A 17,820-nucleotide genomic window follows, 5' to 3' on the forward strand; every position below is an offset into this window, starting at 1 on the left:
AGGCATTTGACTTGGTGACTTGGGAGCTTTTAATTAAGAAACTAGAACAATACAAAGTCAACATGGTACACATAAAATAGATTAAAAAGCAGTTAATGCATAGGCTTCAAAATATAATGGTAAATGCGGACTCATCTAGTGGGATCCTGCAGGGATGGGTTCTTGGCCCTGTGTTATTCAACATTTTTATCAGTGAGCTAGAAAAAAAATATCATTGCTGATAAAGTCCACAGGTCACAAAAAATTGAGGGAGACAAATTAAATCACAGGGAACAAGTCACTGATCTTGGTAAGCTAGGCACAAGCAAAATATAAGCAATTTAATTCAGCCAAATGTAATATATGTCTGGATACAAAGAATGTAGGCCTTCCTTACAGCATGTGGGACTCTCCTGGAAAGCAGCAGCTCTCAGAAGGACTCAAGAGTCATGATGGATAATCAGCCGAACATGAGATACCAGTGTGATGCTGTGGCCAAAAGGGCTAATATAATCCTTGGATGTATAAACAGGGCAATCTGAAGAAGGAGTAGGGATAGGTTATATTTCATACTGGTGTGACCACTGCTGTAATACTGTGACAAGTTCTGGTGTCCACAATTCAAGAAAGACATTAATAAGTTACAGATGGTTCAGAGAAGAGCTACAAGAATTATTAAAGGATTGGAAAACGTGATAATGAAAGACTCAATCTGTTTAGTTTTACTAAGGAGTGACTTGATCACAGTCTATAAGTACTTACATAGGGACAGAAATTTGATAGAGGGTTCTTCAGCTTAGCAAACACAGGTATAACAAGATCAAATGGTGGGGATTTGAAGCTATACAAATTCAGGTTAGAAATAAGGTGGTGGGGGTTTTTTGTTTATTTTTGTTTTTTTTACAAGACAGGGAGAGTAATTAACTACTGGAACAACTTAACAAGGGTTGCTATGGATTCTCCGACACTGGCAATTTTTTAAAATCAAGACTAGATGTTCTTCCACAAGATATCTTCTAGTTCAAACAGGAAATAATTCCAAGATGTTCTATGGCCTGTGCTATACAGGAAGTCAGACAAGCTGATCACAATGATCCCTTCTGGCCAGGGGCGGCTCCAGGTCCCAGCACGCCAAGCGAGTGGTTGGGGCATCATGCCGCAGGGGGCGCTCTGTCGGTCGCCGGGAGGGCGGCAGGCAGGCAGCCTTTGGCGGCATGCCTGCGGAGGGTCCGCTGGTCCCACGGCTTCGGTGGACCTCCTCCAGGCGTGCCTGCGGGAGGTCCACTGGAGCCGCGGGACTGGTGACCGGCAGAGCGCCCCCCGCAGCATGATGCTGTGCTTGGGGTGGCGAAATGTCTAGAGCCGCCCCTGCTTCTGGCCCTGGAATGTAGGGGACATGTTTAGGTACTGATATACGTATTTGCTTCATCTTTATTAAGTGATTGGTCATGTAGCCAGGATTTGTTTTAAAACAACATTTTCCGTCTATTAGTTCTCTATGACCGTGATCATAAAAAAATACAAAAAAAAAAAAATTTAGTTACCAATGAAATTTCAACTGCTCCTTACAGTGACTGAGATACAACAATGCTTCTCTAAGTGTTGAATAGGATAATAGTTTTATCTGTATGCTACTGCTGATTTTATTTAATGGAGATTGACATCTATCATAGACCCTTTACTGCTGTGATCTCATATTTAGCATAATGTTTCCATTTCTAAAATTAATTGGCTTTCTTTCAATCTTTTTAACAAGATTTTTATTCTAGCATTGAATTGTTTCCAGTATTCAGCTGAGAAGCTGGGTAACATTTTATGATTTATTACTGAAAAAAGTGACATTGACTTTATCCTTTCAAGTGTAATCCTTTTAAGTCATCTTGGTTTTAATGGCAGCTGTTTGCTTAGACTTTCAGAACAATTTGCAGAGACATGGAATAGGTTAGCTGGAAAAATGTGGTCTCAAATGACATATTCAGGACCATTACAGTAATGTGATATTATAGCATGTTGTAACATAATCAGTCCCCCAAGAATCTAGAATTTTGTGCTAAATAATCATGTTTTCTGTCTCTATTAGATGGGCTAAGGAGATAGAGTTCAGATACAGCCTAATTTATTGTAAGGTTTGAGTCTAAGGTTAAGTCAGTACAAGCTTTCAGTGGTAAAATCCTGCAAGCTTGCAAATCCTGTGAGATAGTCTAGTCTCATATGACATCCACCCTGAGACAAAGTTTTGGCTGCATTGAAGATGGAGTTGGAATCTAGGCATCAACTGTTTTTGGATACAACTTAAAGTAAAAACAGATTTAGCTTCAGAAATTATAAACTCATCTTCTAATTCACTCTTTCTTGACCCTATCATCTAAAATTAAAAGGAGTTCAGAAGTGAGTCTCCATTTTGCCCACATCTAACACCAACCTTTTCTTAGAGAATTTGATAAAGAAGCTATGTTGACATTGCTTAGTGACTTTTAGAAATGATAAATGCTATGGGGGTTCTCAAACTTCATTGCACCATGATCCCCTTCTGACAACAAAAAATTACTACATGACCCCAGGAGGAGGGACCAAAGCCTAAACCCAGCCAAATCCCCCACCCTGGGAGTGCCAGGCAAAGCCAAAGCCCAAGCCCCACCACTCTGGGTGGAACCAAAGCCGAAGTCCAAGGGCTTCAGCCCCAGGCAAGGGCCTTTAACCTGAGCCGCGCCACCCAGGACCGAAGCCCTCGGGCTAGCAAGATAGCCCTCTGGATAGCTCAGTGGTTTGAGCATTGGCCTGCTAAACCCAGGGTTGTGAGCTCAATCCTTGAGGGGGCTGCTTAGGGAGCTGGGGCAAAAAAATTGGTCCTGCTAGTGAAGGCAGGGGGCTGGACTCAATGACCTTTCAAGGTCCCTTCCAGTTCTAGGAGATTGGTATATCTCCAATTATTACCTTTAACATTTTCTTTATTATAGTCTTATAGTGATGAGCCAAAGTCCTAGATACAGACCACAACTGCAAACAAACATGGAAGTTTGGTCATTAATGTCAGTGAGGCCAGATTTTCACCCTGCAACAGTAAAACTTTGACAAATGTATTTTAATCCTTAAATCTTAGAAGCACGTAAGCATAGTCAGGATATAGTTCTGTTGTTCAGACTTTCACTCTTAAACATTAGAGCTTCTGATGTTTCATTTGGTTTGAGTGGTCACCACTAGCCAACATTTACCACATGGTGGTGTTGACATACCACAGTATTTCCCTGATATTAGTTCCTTCCTATTCTAATTATAGTATCTCAGAAGATGTTGTGCCACAGCTTTATAGTGTTGCCATAGTAATGGTGACCACCACTATCAGTGGTAACTGCCAAATATACTAGTTCCATCTCTGTGTGCACAGTGCTGTCAATACAGTCCCTAAATTAGCTACTCTAATGGGAGCTCAAGCAAAAGATTTGCTCCTCCATGAATAAGAAACTGAAGGAGAGAAAAAAGGGGGCACCTCAGTGTCCACTCCATTTTTATGCAATTGTAATGCCACTGCCTTTAGTGGCCATTAAGGTCCTGTGTAGAGAGGCAGAGCAACTCAAAGTCCTGCCTTCTCATCAACACTGTCACCAGGCTATTGCCTGGTGAGCCAGGATGACCTGACCACCACAGAAATGGTGTGAGGAGGAAGCCAGAGACTGTTACTGTTCTTAAAAAGGTATCAATATTTACTTTACCAGAGTTTTAAACATTTTTTTTTTAGTCTCAGAGTCTACATTCAGCATGCTCAGTAGTTCTCAAGTGCAATTAAAGTCTTTTTTTTTCCTTTCAGGAACACATAGTTCAAGTCTTTAAAAGGGGGAAGTCCCAGCCAAACTCTCCTTGCTTATGTACCTTCCTTCTAAGAATCTAGCATGTTCTCCAATACTCTGTTCCACCCTGCTCCTTGGCTCCACTCTAGCCTTCTCCACACTCCCAACTTTCACCTTCTTTCAAGAGGAAACAGTACACTTTTCCAGGATTTGGCTCCCTTCTTCTGGAATGAGTTGAGTCTGTATTATACAGGCCCCAAATAACTCTCACTCCCAGCAGTCTGAGGGGATTTGGGTTGATTATTCTCAGCTGGACCACCACAACTGTTTACCGCCCCCCCCGCCCCTCCAGTTGACAGTTTGTTCTATCATGAAAATATTAGCTTACAGTAGAGATAAACCAATACCAGTACTTTAGATATGAACTTCTCCAAAGTTTAGAGACATTTGGAACTTTGGATTTCAAGGCACTCTCTATACTTTTTACTCCAGGCTGGATCTCAAGCTGTATTTTTTCCCCTCTGGTCCTTATTTTCAAAGTGTTCAATGGGCTAGGCTAGCACCTAAATACATCCTGGAGCCACCTTGGTCTCCAGTATTCTGAGTGAATTGCGATCAGACACTTCATCTGACAGAACCTAGGGCAAAACTGAAAGGCTTTCTAGGAGGATGATCCCTCCAATTAGATATTAGGCTGAGCCTGAAACTTCCCATTTTGAGTACAATGCAAGCTGTACCTCTCTGTACAAGTCTTCCCTTGAAAAGAAGACTGCTAGATAGATGGCAGCATTTAATTCATAGTCATCATCAAACAGAAAACAAAAACCCAAAACCAACCCTACAAAAAAATACTAGGGAGTCACATGATTCTAACCAGATTGAACTAATGCTTTATTAAGTCTTGCATTTAGCACCTAGCCATTAAGACACTAGATAATTTAATATATCTATGAATTTCTAATGTAAGTTTAGATTAGACTAAATTATTTCAAATGAGTCCTTGAGCATTATAATTCCACGTCTTTTACCGGACTTTGTGTTATTCAATGGAATTCATTGTACAAGGCTTGAAAGCCCCTGTAGGATAGATGGGATATAAGGCTTCCAGGATTCAGGTTGGAGACTGGTTGGAAAGGACAGAACTACAATGGTCAAAATCTTACAAATACCAAGTTTGCAGAAAGTTCTTGAGAGCAGCTGACATTGTACGGTTTCCACCACTAGAGGCCAAAATCTTATGAAAATTACATTTCTGTGCTGTTGAATCCCAACATTGATTTCCAATACCTAATTTAGAATTGAGCGCCACCTGCATAATTTATCCCTAGTTTATATCTCTGGATCCCACCTGCTAATATAGGGTGGTCAGCAGTCCATTCCATGACTCCTTAGTTGAGGCCAGAATTTAGGGAGAATCTGTGTGTGAGACTAGTTGCAACAGGCTTAATTAGCTTCTTTGGGAGACAAAGAACTGAAGAATCTGCCCTGCATTCTGCAGCCTTAACAAAGAATCACTTTTCTATTCAGTACAAAGTCCTGTCTTTTGTCTATTGCACGAAAAGTCTATAGCCAAGGAGAGGAATCAGTTATAAAGGACTGGGATACTGAAGCCTTTCTGCACAAAACAGTTTTGCTCAGCTTTCAGAGTATATTTCACAGATAACAGCATTACCAACCAGGAATGCCAACAGAGGATCTCTATTTAGGTGTCAGCTAATACTTCCATTCAGTTCAACATCTTGTGAGACTAAATATAGTTTCTAGTCACAGGTAGGATTTTTTTTTAAATCAAGCAAGCCTAAAGCTTACACTAATGGGTTAGATGGCAAGTTAGGCCCTATGAAAGTTGCACATTAGAAGTAGGTTTAAAATGAATTTAACCTTAATGGAAGAAGAGACTATTCATGGTCCATTTCTAATGTAAAAAAATCAATCATTTTCTCAAACTTGAAAGAAATACCATGTTCTCCTCTCAGTAATGCTAATCCTGACAGTTGCTCCTGGCCATGTTTCTCTCGGATGATTCTGAAAGGTATAAAGACATGAAAAACTTCTCATATGAAAGAGTACTCATGGGTATTAAGATGACAGAGGACGAAGAGAAGAGTGTGGTCTTTGAAGAATGCTAGACAGTTTTCAAAGCTACCAACTTTTTCTTTTCCTAGAATTATTCTGTCAAAGATACTTAGCTTGGCTGTCACTTCTGCTTTACTAATGCCATATGTTTCACAGCCTGAATCTACAGATCCATCTCTGATATTGGTGTTGAATTTAGGATGTCGTTAAGCGCATACAGATCATTCCTTCTATACAATTTTAATCCTGTTCAATAAAACAAGTTATAGCTGTAAATTATGAACTTTGAGTTAATTGATCTAGCAATTAGATTGGAGAGCAACCTTTCACATGGCAAGTGCATCTCTTTCAATCCAATTTGTGATTGTGAGAAAAACAGATTTTTCATGTCATCATGAAAGTGTTTGTTCTAATAGCTGCAATGGTTTCACAAGACCATAGAATTAGATCATTTAGTACAGCCCACTAACTCTAATACATTTTCTTGTGTTGGCCAAGTTTAGCTTTAAGTGCCTGTGGATAATCAAATTTCCATTGATTGATGTCATCACCTAAACCAAAGTATATAGTTGAGGATATCATTCAGTTAAGTGTTGTGTGGGCTGCATTTTGTGCAAATTCAGACTATATTAAAAAGCACAGATACAGAAACTGAAAGCCAGCCTATATTGACTCCAGAGGCTCTTCTTGTCCAACAATGTCAGTATTACCTTCAGATACTGTATGTCATCCTCAGTTGAAATAATTTAGTCAGAACTTTAACAACTCTATCGGATGTCACCAACAGGATTCAAAGTAGCAGCCTTCCTATAAACATCATCCCGGAGTAAACTTTCAAATATGGCATGATTCCTAGCAGTCTATCAATGAAGACTGATCTAATAACCAGTATCTCTCCCCCTCTCTCTAACATGTGGCACAGCATTGCTGTATGCAGAGATTCAAGATATTTGGATAGCTATGCATCCATAGCCATCTGATTTCATCAGAATAAAACCTGTCTCTCTTGTAAGATCCTTCTGAATTGGCAGCACATTCAAATACTGAAGACTATATTCAAGGGAAACAAAGTCTTAAAGGACCAGTCCATTTCACCTGCAGAAAGCATGAATAATCAGGCTTTATCTGAGTTAAGGGGGTGAGAAGGTGGGATTGGGACAGTGAAATCTACCTTCAAGTCAAGAGCACAGGCATGAGGCTGCAGCTCAGCATCCCATAATGGCAACTCTATCTTGTAGGTTAGAATAGTGGCCGTTGCTCACCTGGATGTAGATGACAGGTAATAGGCACACTGGATCTTGCCATCTGTGGATCTGAAGGCTCATCCAGATGTTTCCCTGAACTTGATATATGACTTATCCTATTTCTTAAAATAAAGTTCGGTGGAAGGTTTGCTTTGGATCTCATTCTGTTAGTCTCAGAAAAACTCCTCCATTGGCATTATAGAAAGTTTTAAGTGGACACTGAATTGCTGTACCTATGCTGCACAAAAAAGCATACCTTGGCAAACAGTGTTAAATGCTACAGATTTCTAGCAACTTGACAGCCTTACTGTGAGTTATTTTGAGATGAAACATTTTCACAGCAGCCAATACACGGATAAGTCTAATATTGGGAGAACTGAGTGCTTTATGGTGAACTTGAATGGCAACACCTGCACTGCACCAACTAAAAAAAAATAAAAACCAGGCCTTAGCAAACAGTTCTAAGTAGTGCAGTTTTTCCAGGAACTTGCCGAGGCATGTTCAGGGGTACTGCTATGAAAAAAAAATAGCTTTCCAAATAACTCTGAAGTAGTTACTACTAGTAATTCAGTAGTAGAACCCTTGTTTCCCAGAAACACACCCAGGTTTGATTACTGGTCTTGCTAGTGAGGGAGACAGGCTACTCTCCTGACGGCAGTTTAATTTTTTCCTTGCTTTTTTGTAACTATTAAAAACGTTAACAAACCCCAACATAATAAAGTCTGCATATTTTTCCTATAGAACATTTATTCACCATATGCATTATCTCCAAATGCTATGATGGGGTTGAGAAACCTATTCCACTACCTAATGCTGGATTGTATTATAATTAAGAATACTTATTCTAGGAGATCTTTCTGCCAGCTCAGCTCTGAATTTTTATTAACACTTTTAGGCAAGATGGCACCAGAGATAAGGGGAAGTTAGGCCTAGTTTGCAAGAAGCTCATGCAAACCTTTTATTTGTCTTGATTTGGACACTTTCCAAAATTCAAAGTGAAATTGACTAGGAATCATCGCATTGTGCCTGATTTTGTATCATACTATGTGAGGTCACTAAGTTCCATATGGTTTCCATGCCATACTTGCTGGAGCCCTAGAAGGCTCAGTCAATTCGCCCCCCACACGACTTCCAATGTTGGGCTCTAACCTTAAAGAAACATGTACGCTTATGATTTGGAAACCAAAAACTGTTAGTCTTGGGACTTATCCACTAAAATCAATCACATTTCAGTGGGCGATGGGTTAAGCTCTTACACAGCTGTACATGCAATACAATCCTTCACTTTCTTTGGAAAGACCTAGAGTTTGAGATACAGGCAAATTTACGTTAAAAAACAAAAAGACTTTGCTCCTAAGCAGAACACTAGCTAAATAACTGAAACATTTAAACTGCCCACACAGAACGCTATGTCATCCAGATGAAACAAGAGACAGGAAGATGGTTACTGCACATATTGATTATTACATCTTTCATCTTGGAAGAAAATAAAATTACTCAAGGGAGAAATCTAGTAAACAAGAATACGGGAGGAACATGGGAAATCAATTTCTCATAACTGGGGGTAAGTCCTTCCTGAGGAAACTTTAAGGGGACCTAATTAGAAACGTAATTGAAGTAGCAGGGCCAGGATCCTACAGATAAGCAATGGTGTTTCCAGAATTCAAATCTGGATTCCAGGATTTGCATAAATCTATTCCCCGAATAAGCACATTATAGCAACCCAGAGGGTAGATTTTTGATCATCTTCAGATCTAGTGCTACAAGTAGTCCTCACAACTTCACTTCAAAAGTTCCCCCTGGATTTTGACTTCTGCACATGGAATGATGGGTGATATGTCCCTTAGTTCATTGAGTCAACCATAATTAGACATTTACTCTTACCCAAGTAGTCAGTATTCTAGGCAGCAGGAACATAAACTTTTTCATAAGGTAGGTTATTAGTAGTAATGGACTCAAATCACAAACCTCAGATCCAGAATCAGATTCAAAGCCAAACTTAAACCTCTTGAGTTATCGGCAACGTGGGGGCTTTCAACTGTGTTCTGAGTTGAGCCCTTGTTTACTTTTAACCACCAAGTATTTTGATCAAATACATTCCATTTAAAACTTGTTTATTTAATCTAATAATTGTTTATATTCTCATTATAGCCAGCTGGATTAGCCAGCTGTTTAATGTGCCATTAACAGAGTTACTCTGTTTAATATACCTAGGGCCCAGAGAGCTGCTTGATATTGTGGTCACAGAAATAATCATGCCTTGACTGCAGAATTATTTGTCAAATCTATACTTTTGGATTATCATGTGCTTCTCTCTTCTCCGACAGCAGCAGTGGTTTCAGCAGCATGGCCCCATCCTTTTCCCTTTGTTTCCTGGAAGGTTCAATAGGGGTAGGCCCACCTCCCTTGCTCTTTGACAGCAATTATTAGGCAGACACTCACTTACCTAATAGTGGTTTCAGAAAGGAGATCAACAACATCCCACTTCTTACCTACTCTGTCTGTAGCAGAGGTTTCAGGAAGGGAAGGCAAGGACAGCCCGTTCTTCATATTGCTGTGGAATATGTACTGTAGTCAGGTCCAATCCTAGGACATCCGCTTATGCCTGTAGAGTCCCTTCTTCAGTTTCCCTACATGTTCCCAGAAATAATGTACTCACAGCAAAAGGTCTTTAAATAATATTCCCCCTCTCTTGAGGTCTAATTTATTAAATAGCTTTTGATACCCCTCCCAGTTCAGAATTTCACCCCTCCCCATCCTTACACTGCTTCCTTTTAAGTCCCAGCCTTCCTGGCCTGCAAATTTTCACCTCAAGTTTAGGAGATGTGTAGGCATCCAGCCATCCAGACCTGCATATTGGTTGATCAGCAACAATAGCCCCTTCTGACAGCCTCAGAGCCTCTCTTTCACTCTCCTGTCCAAGTAATCCAAGCAGTCTCTTAACCCTACTTAGGTGGGTCTAATAATCCCATATACCTGTTTGTACTTGGCTGGGAGAGAGGGGAGCCTTTTCCTGCCCACTTTATATGGCTCCTGGTCCCAGGCCCTTAAAGGAACAGTGGTCTGGGTTTTTCCTGCACTTTTTCTCTCCCAGCCATTGACTGTCAACAACCAACTTCCTCTCTCTCAATAACATATTTGGTTATTATAGATACCTAGAATGGGGTAACTGGCCTCTAACACCACCTGAAAGGACCATGACCCCATTACATGTACTTTTATGGGCATAAAGGTGCCACATATCTTTACTGCCTTTAGTGTGTTAGAGTAGGATCCTTTTAAATGGGACATCCTCAAGCACAGCTTCATCCTGCAATGTAGCCTCTGGGTTTAGGAGTGAGGGCATCTACCCTGAACCCTGAAAAAGCTCTAAATGGTAGTGAATACAGCAGCTGTCTTTCTTAGCAACACATGTTGTCATGAACACATAATCCCAGTGCTCCACTTCTTGGACTAGCCTCCCAGTAAATACACAATCAATTCCATTTTCATATTCACATCCTTCCATGAATTTCACACAAGCCGTGCCTACCCTTTTGAAACCATGTCGACAACTAGGAGGAGATTAGTGCAGAGAGGAAGGAGAACTTTAACAGGAACTGAAACAAGACTCTGGAACTTATGACCATCAGAGATTAAAATATGACCAGGGGCCTTATCCTTTCCAGAACAGAATACTAATCTCTTCTCTTTCACTTAGCTTCCCCATGAACCACTTGAGAAGTGATTCAGCCATTGAGACCAGGAAAGAGAATCCTAGTTCTCATTTAAAACTTTAAAAGGAAGTCTCTAGCTCTTAACCTTAAAAATAGAAATTTGATGTGAAAGGATTCAAAGGAACATGCAACTGGAATTCACTTCTACAGGAGGAGCTGGGAGCAGAGGGGAACCTAAAGAGTCAAAACATTCATGCTTTATGTAAATAAAGTCAGTTATATTTTGTGTATAACCCAAAGTATCTCCGTATTTACATAGTATACTGCTGCACCAAGTGGGAATATTGTAGCTATTCATGGCCACCTCTCTCCCAGCCAGTATCTACCTGTCTAGTACCAGCTGAAGAGCTGACACTGGAAGGACACATGGAGCCTTGTTCCCATCAACTGGGAAAGACCCAGTTCCCACGCAATCTCTCCCACTTGCCTAAAGCTGGTGTGTGTATATGGAAGAAGAGCTACCAGCAGTCCTATCACAGGATGATTTGCCTTTCACCACGGTTACCAGCAGATACCTCAAGTTAACTCTCTGCTACCATTGCAGGTGGCAGTGGTGGATCAAAAGCATAGGTTAGAAGACTAGAAGATAGGGTAGAAGGACTGATGTATTTGGAAGACTGCACAACTGATGGATTTGTTTGTGGTGGGGTGGACTGTTACATATACTGTTAAATGAGACAGACATTTCTGAAGGAACTCCTTTTTCAAATTATGGCAGCACATCATTGAGAAGGAAGACTGCTGCATTGGGGCACGTAGGAAGCGAGAAATACCTTGGAAGCCATATAAAACACAGGCAGTGACAACTCTGGAAATGAACATTTCAAGGGATGGTCTGGTTGCAATAGGCCAGAAGGAGCTGAGGAAAAGAAAGCACTGTCTGTCAGAGGAGAAAGTGACATCCTTCAGATAAAGAGCCAGGATCTTTGGGACCTAACAATACCTCTGATGCCTTGGGAGCTTTATATCATTGGAAAAGGGAAGATATACAAGCACTTCCTTCTGCACCTGAAAAATCATAAAATATTGGGCCTTACAACTGCAGTATTATGCTATATGGAAAAATCCATTTTAAGCCATACGAGATGTATTTACAAATCAGTTATGTTTTTTAAATAGCTAGATGACATAATTGATTTGTAAACTGCGGAGCACACTTGAGCACTTCTTCCTCCTCAGGTGTGCTTCGCACACCTCATTGGTCATTGCATTATGACTGCCTTTCTCCTGAGATTGTAGAACCAACCTTCATTCTTTTTATCTTCTATATATATGTTCCAAGGTATCTGAGTAGGGCTCATGACAAAACATCACCTGGCTTTAGAGGACAGAGAGATTTTTTTAAAAGTCTTAATACAATTATTCAAAACCTCTAAAAAACATGCCTACAATCAGTTTTTCTGTAACAAGACATACGCAAAATGAAGACGTATAAAGGTTTTATTGACACTCATTTGGGATCTCCTACATAATTCCCTCATGGTGTGGCAGCTCACCTTTCATAAATTCCTCTATGGCCATTCAGGAGCAGGACATTGTTAAGCCTTTTCTTCTCCATCTCTTCTTTCTCTACAGAATATTTTGTTTCCACAACAGATGCTGAGATAGCTCTGTCAGGGATCGGGTTAGACATAACATTATTTTTTTTGTCAAACTGGTTAAACTAAAAAAGACCATGTCCCAGATCCACAAAGGGACTTGGGTGTGGCAACACTGGGTGTTGCAGTGCCCAACTTATAGGCACCCAGAAAAATCACAGAAACATCATGTGATACCCAAAGAATGCATAAACCCATAGGCTTCCTATGCAATGAATGGGGACAGCTAGGCACCTGAGAATGAGACTGACAAAAACCAGTAAGCTAGGCAGTTAGCCTTCTATGCTAGCCAACTGGAGATGCTGATGAGAGGAGCGTGCCCTAAACCCCATCCCTCTCAGAGAGATAGATACCTAAATCCAGGCTGCAGGGAGGTGCCTCTGCCAGTGATCTACAGCTGGGCATCCACTCCTGAAGTCACGTGGCTTAGGCACCTATGTTGTTTCATGTAAGAATGAGTGGAGGCACCTATCTCACTCTCTACAAAATGGCTGAAAGCATAGGTGATGCTACTGCTGCCCATGATATGCCCTTTTTATCCAGTGGTTAGAGCACTCACCTGGGATGTGGGAGACCCAGGTTAAATTCCCCTCGCTGCCTGGTGAAGAGAAAGTATTTGAATAGGGGTCCTCCACATCCTGGGAAAGAGAGCACTGACCTATGGGATAGTCCGATGTGGGGGCTCCCTCAGTCTCTCCTGTTGAAGCAGTTTACATTGGATAAACAATTAAAGAATTGTTTGAGCAGAGGGACTGGACACTGGGTTGCCCACCCTAGGAAGGTGCTATACTTACCTGGCCAGTGACTCTATAGCTAAAGTGGAACAGCTTCAACAGGAGATATTGAGGGAGACTCAAATCACACTATTTCATAGCTTGTGGTTAAAACACTCTCCTGAGAGGTTGGAACCCCTGGTCACATCCTTTCCCCACATTAGGCAGAGAGGGGAACTGAACTCCGGTCTCCCACAGCCCAAGTGAGTGCTCTACTCACTAAGCTAAAACTATAAAGTGGGCACTAGCCCTAACACCACCTTCGCTTCCTCCTCCAGCCCCATTTTGTGCATACCTACTGAATCAAGTTCCACTGGTGAGTTTGGACAGAGTGCCAGTTAGTGGATTGCACAGCACTAGGGCACAGGTGGGGGATAAGCATCTGAGTGCCTATCATGAGGCAGCACTGCACTTGCCCAGAGGCAGAAACTTAGGCACGTAGGGAACTTTCACAGGAAAAATGTGGGCACCAAGTGAGTTTAGGCACCTACAGGATTAGGTGGCAGCTGAACGGGGCTTTTGCGACTCACAGGAGGATTTAGGTACCTAAAGTCGAGGGTTAGGTACCAAAGTACCTTTGTGGGTCTGGGCCTGTTTGATTTCCCCATAAGGGTATGTTCTCTTTGCAGAGGGCAAATGATGATTTTAATGATGGTTGAGGTTCTATAAATAAAACTCACTTTCTTCAACTCTGCAGAATTGCTCCCAAATTACACTTCTCCCACCCATCATAGGCACCACTAAAAAAGTCACTTTCACTTAACTTTTCCTTTTCCTATATGTGCTAAGTCCTCCTTTGTACAGGGATTCAATCTAGCCCTTTTCCCCATGATAAAAGGGGATCATTTGTAAAGATATATTAGGCCCAGATTGTGGCAGGCATCTGATTGGAGGTACATGTGGTGATGCCTGAAAGGGGAATTCCATCAATGCCCATTCCCAGGATAGCATAACTGCAGTCCTTGTGCTCAAGTAAGCCTCAAAGATTGCTCTTGCTAAATCCTCCAATGTTACTAGCCACACCCATTATTATTCCGCTAGGATCTGAGGGCATTCAGCACTTCACAAAATTAGGCCCTAATTGATCTGACCCAAGCATGCTTGGCATGTATTTTTCTTCTGGGAGTTTTAATTCATTCAGTTTCCTACATAGCAATCCCTATCACATCAACAATAATGCTATCAAACAGGCCCTGTGCCTTTGCGTAGTCTGTTTTGCACTGATATATGTTATTATTCAATTGCTATTCTGCTGTCATTGTTTATTCTCAGGGCTTCTCCGTGACTTTTAATTAGGTAAGTCTAATGAATTCAGTGAATTTCTTCAGAATTCAACGTGCTTGGCACCCACTGATTTCAGCTAACTGCTCAAAATTAGTGCATAGGTGCTGCTGCACCCCTGGCTTGAAGTGGTTTGCATTTTATAAAGAATAGGAGTACTTGTGGCACCTTAGAGACTAACAAATTTATTTGGGCATAAGCTTTCGTGGGCTACAGTCCACTTCATCGGATGCATAAACTAGAACATATAGTAAGGAGATATATATACACATACAGAGAACATGAAAAGGTGGGAGTTGCCCTACCAACTATAAGAGGCTAATTAATTAAGATGAGCAATTATCAGTAGGAAAAAAAAACTTTTGTAGTGATAATCAAGATGATGCATTTTGGGGTTGATTAAAACTGTTAATTTGGGTCAAATTTGGCAATCAGTTTTCCTCAGTAAAAAAAGTGTTTTTTTTCCAAAAATGTCAAATAGTTTCATTATGACATTTTCAAGATGAAACATTTTAACTTATTTTGAAATGAGGTTTCATTTGAAATTTAGCTAGACTTAACACACACAATGGTAAAACACATGAAACATTTTATTACATGTCAAACAAAATATTTTGTTTAGCCCAAAACATTTTTTTTCTTTTGGCAAGAAGAAAATTAAATTGTCATTTTGGGTCAATCCAAAATGAAAATTTGGGGGATTTTTCCGTTCAGAACCAAAAATAAATAAATTATATGACCAGCTCTACTGAGCATTTTCTTCTACCATGGACTTCAGTTGGAGTGGTGAATGGTCAGAACTTCTGAATACCAAGCCAAACGGGTCTCAGGCTGGGCATCCCAAAAATCAAGGCATCTAAATTCAGTGGCCACTTTGGAACATGTGGTTTAAATTATATTATTACTTTCAACCTGAAACACCAAAAAAATTTTTTTTTAAACTTCATAGGCCAAATCTAGAAGTCCTGAACCTACGAGAAATTCTTAGTTCAGGAGTGAATAAAATTGTGTATATATTCTCTGATCCTAAATTTATACAGTATCCTTGATCACTAAACCAGGAAGCAGAATGACTTCCTAAAAATTATGAAGAATAGAGTGCCTACTCCAGTAATACACGTACTTCAGATCTGTCACAAGTGATCTATCTCTGCCATGCAAAACATCACTCCATCTTAGATAGGTATAGGCGCTTATGTTTTCAAAGTCACTTTCTTGAACCAAACTTTTCAGCCTGCTCATTGACACTTTTTCTCACTTTATTTTCTTTCCCTTCACCTTCTTTTCTTTTCAATTTGAATTAAGGGAACTATCTGTTGTTCACTTAAGAACAAAAAGAGGTATGGGGAGATAAAAAAATTTAAACTAAGTTTTGAAACTGCAAGAAGTTATTTTAGAAAAGGCCAGCTCACTTCTCCTTATCAGACAGCATAAGGGAAAATTTTAAAACATGGTGGACTTCGTGAACAACATTAAAATGGCTGGCAAATGAGAAATAGAAAAAGTAATGTGAAAAGGCTAACACAGAGCACAGTGAGCAATCTGCTCAAAATGAATGCAGCCCTTTTGACTGACTGATATCTACGGTACATTAGGCAAAAAACACAGTCTGTCACTTTATAGGTTTCTTCCCGAGCTATCTCTAAACTGTTGCCAGGTGTACTCAGCACATTGCTCAGTTGACAACACTTCTTCCTACACATTGCACAGTGTGCAGCCAAGCCCAACCAATGACATTTTCCTCCAGTATATGACAAACATCATCAGCAGAATGGATAAGCCATCTGAACTCAAATATAGGATAACATATTTGAATCCTCAGTGATGTCTGACTGTACTAGCCAACTTCCAAAAGATTGTTCTCTGAAACAAGTGATGCGTTCACATAATTGTTAATGCTTTAACCTTACCATACAGCATCTCATCTGAGTTCCAGTAGTTCTGATTTTAGGTATTTCATCATCTTTGTACCACAGAGAAACTTTGGAGGAGCATTATAAACTATATTCATGCTATTACTGTTTACTGTGTCAAATCAACATCAGTGTCACATACTTTCAAACCCTCATGAGGGAATCTCCACTCAAGTGTCTGTTTGAAAATGTCATTTCTGACTTATTTTGTTGTTCTGGTTTGTTGTTATCCCATCAGCATTTCAATATTTCAAGAATACAGCTTGATAAATATTGTGCTAGCTAAGGGCTCATGACCATAGTATCTAAATGCCTCTTCTCCTGCCAACTTTTTTTTGATCACCAGGAATGCGCACAGTTTGTAATTACAAACATCACAAATAATTCTTCTTACAACACTAGCCGTTTTGGGGATTTATTTCTTTTACATAGGGTAAGCACTGGGTATATAGATTCCTGGTTTACTCCTAGAATAGCTGATGTACAAATTGAGTTCAGCTGGAAAAATCAATGCACTGAATATTATCAGAATAGTTTGGGAAACGAAGTATAGGAAGATTGCATAGATGGCTAAAAGGTAAGATAGGGCTGTGATTGCAGACTGTTCAACTGTATGATGTTTAGATGTGCTAGGAAATGATTACTGTAAAGTCATGACCATTTTTTAAAAATGGGTCAATATTATACATGATCATTTCAGATATTGGAACTTCAGGAGCTTTTCATGTTGTAGTAGGATAATTTCGGCCTCTTACAACATCCAAAGGGGGCAAACCCTCTGTCCTGCCTGCAATTCAAATATAGCAGCTTGGTATCAGGTGGCTCGATGAGGGCCTTACAGGAAGGAATCCTCCCCCTTAGGTCACAGCGTGGCAGCAGAGATATTCACAGTCACTGCCTCAGAGTTACAGTACTGCCTCTGTGGAAAGGATTTTCGAGTGGATTGACATCATCACAGGGCTGAAGTGTCCTGGAGGGACTCACATATAGAAATGATTCTGACTATGCACATCCTGGTCCTCTGATTATAATGGCTTTCAACCAGCAAGTCAGATGAATCCTATTCATCCCCAACCCTAGTTCATGTAATTTCTTAAAGAAGTAAAAATTATGGGTGTGATTTTGCACCATGCCAGGATTCATAGCCTGCAGTGGGTGACGTTGAGGCAGCTTCAAGTCAGCTTTGTACCTTCCTGATCCTGGCCTCTGTGTAACACAGACAGTTGTGTGCTAAGTTACAGCAGCTTCCCAGGCTGCCCTTTGGGGTGCAGCACCGCCTGCTCTCTCCATAGTAGTGCATGACACAGCCCTGTTCTGACACACCCCGCCTGCCCCAAGTCCCACATTCAACAAGTCCCCTGTGACTGGCAATGGGATCCCTGGGGGCAATGTCATGACTCACATTCCCAGTGCCTGAACCAGGGGAATCCTACCCTGGCTGGAATTGGGGCTTTT

The sequence above is a fragment of the Mauremys reevesii genome, linkage group 5 (genome assembly GCF_016161935.1).
Source record: "Mauremys reevesii isolate NIE-2019 linkage group 5, ASM1616193v1, whole genome shotgun sequence".
NCBI classification, from domain to species: Eukaryota; Metazoa; Chordata; order Testudines; family Geoemydidae; genus Mauremys; species Mauremys reevesii.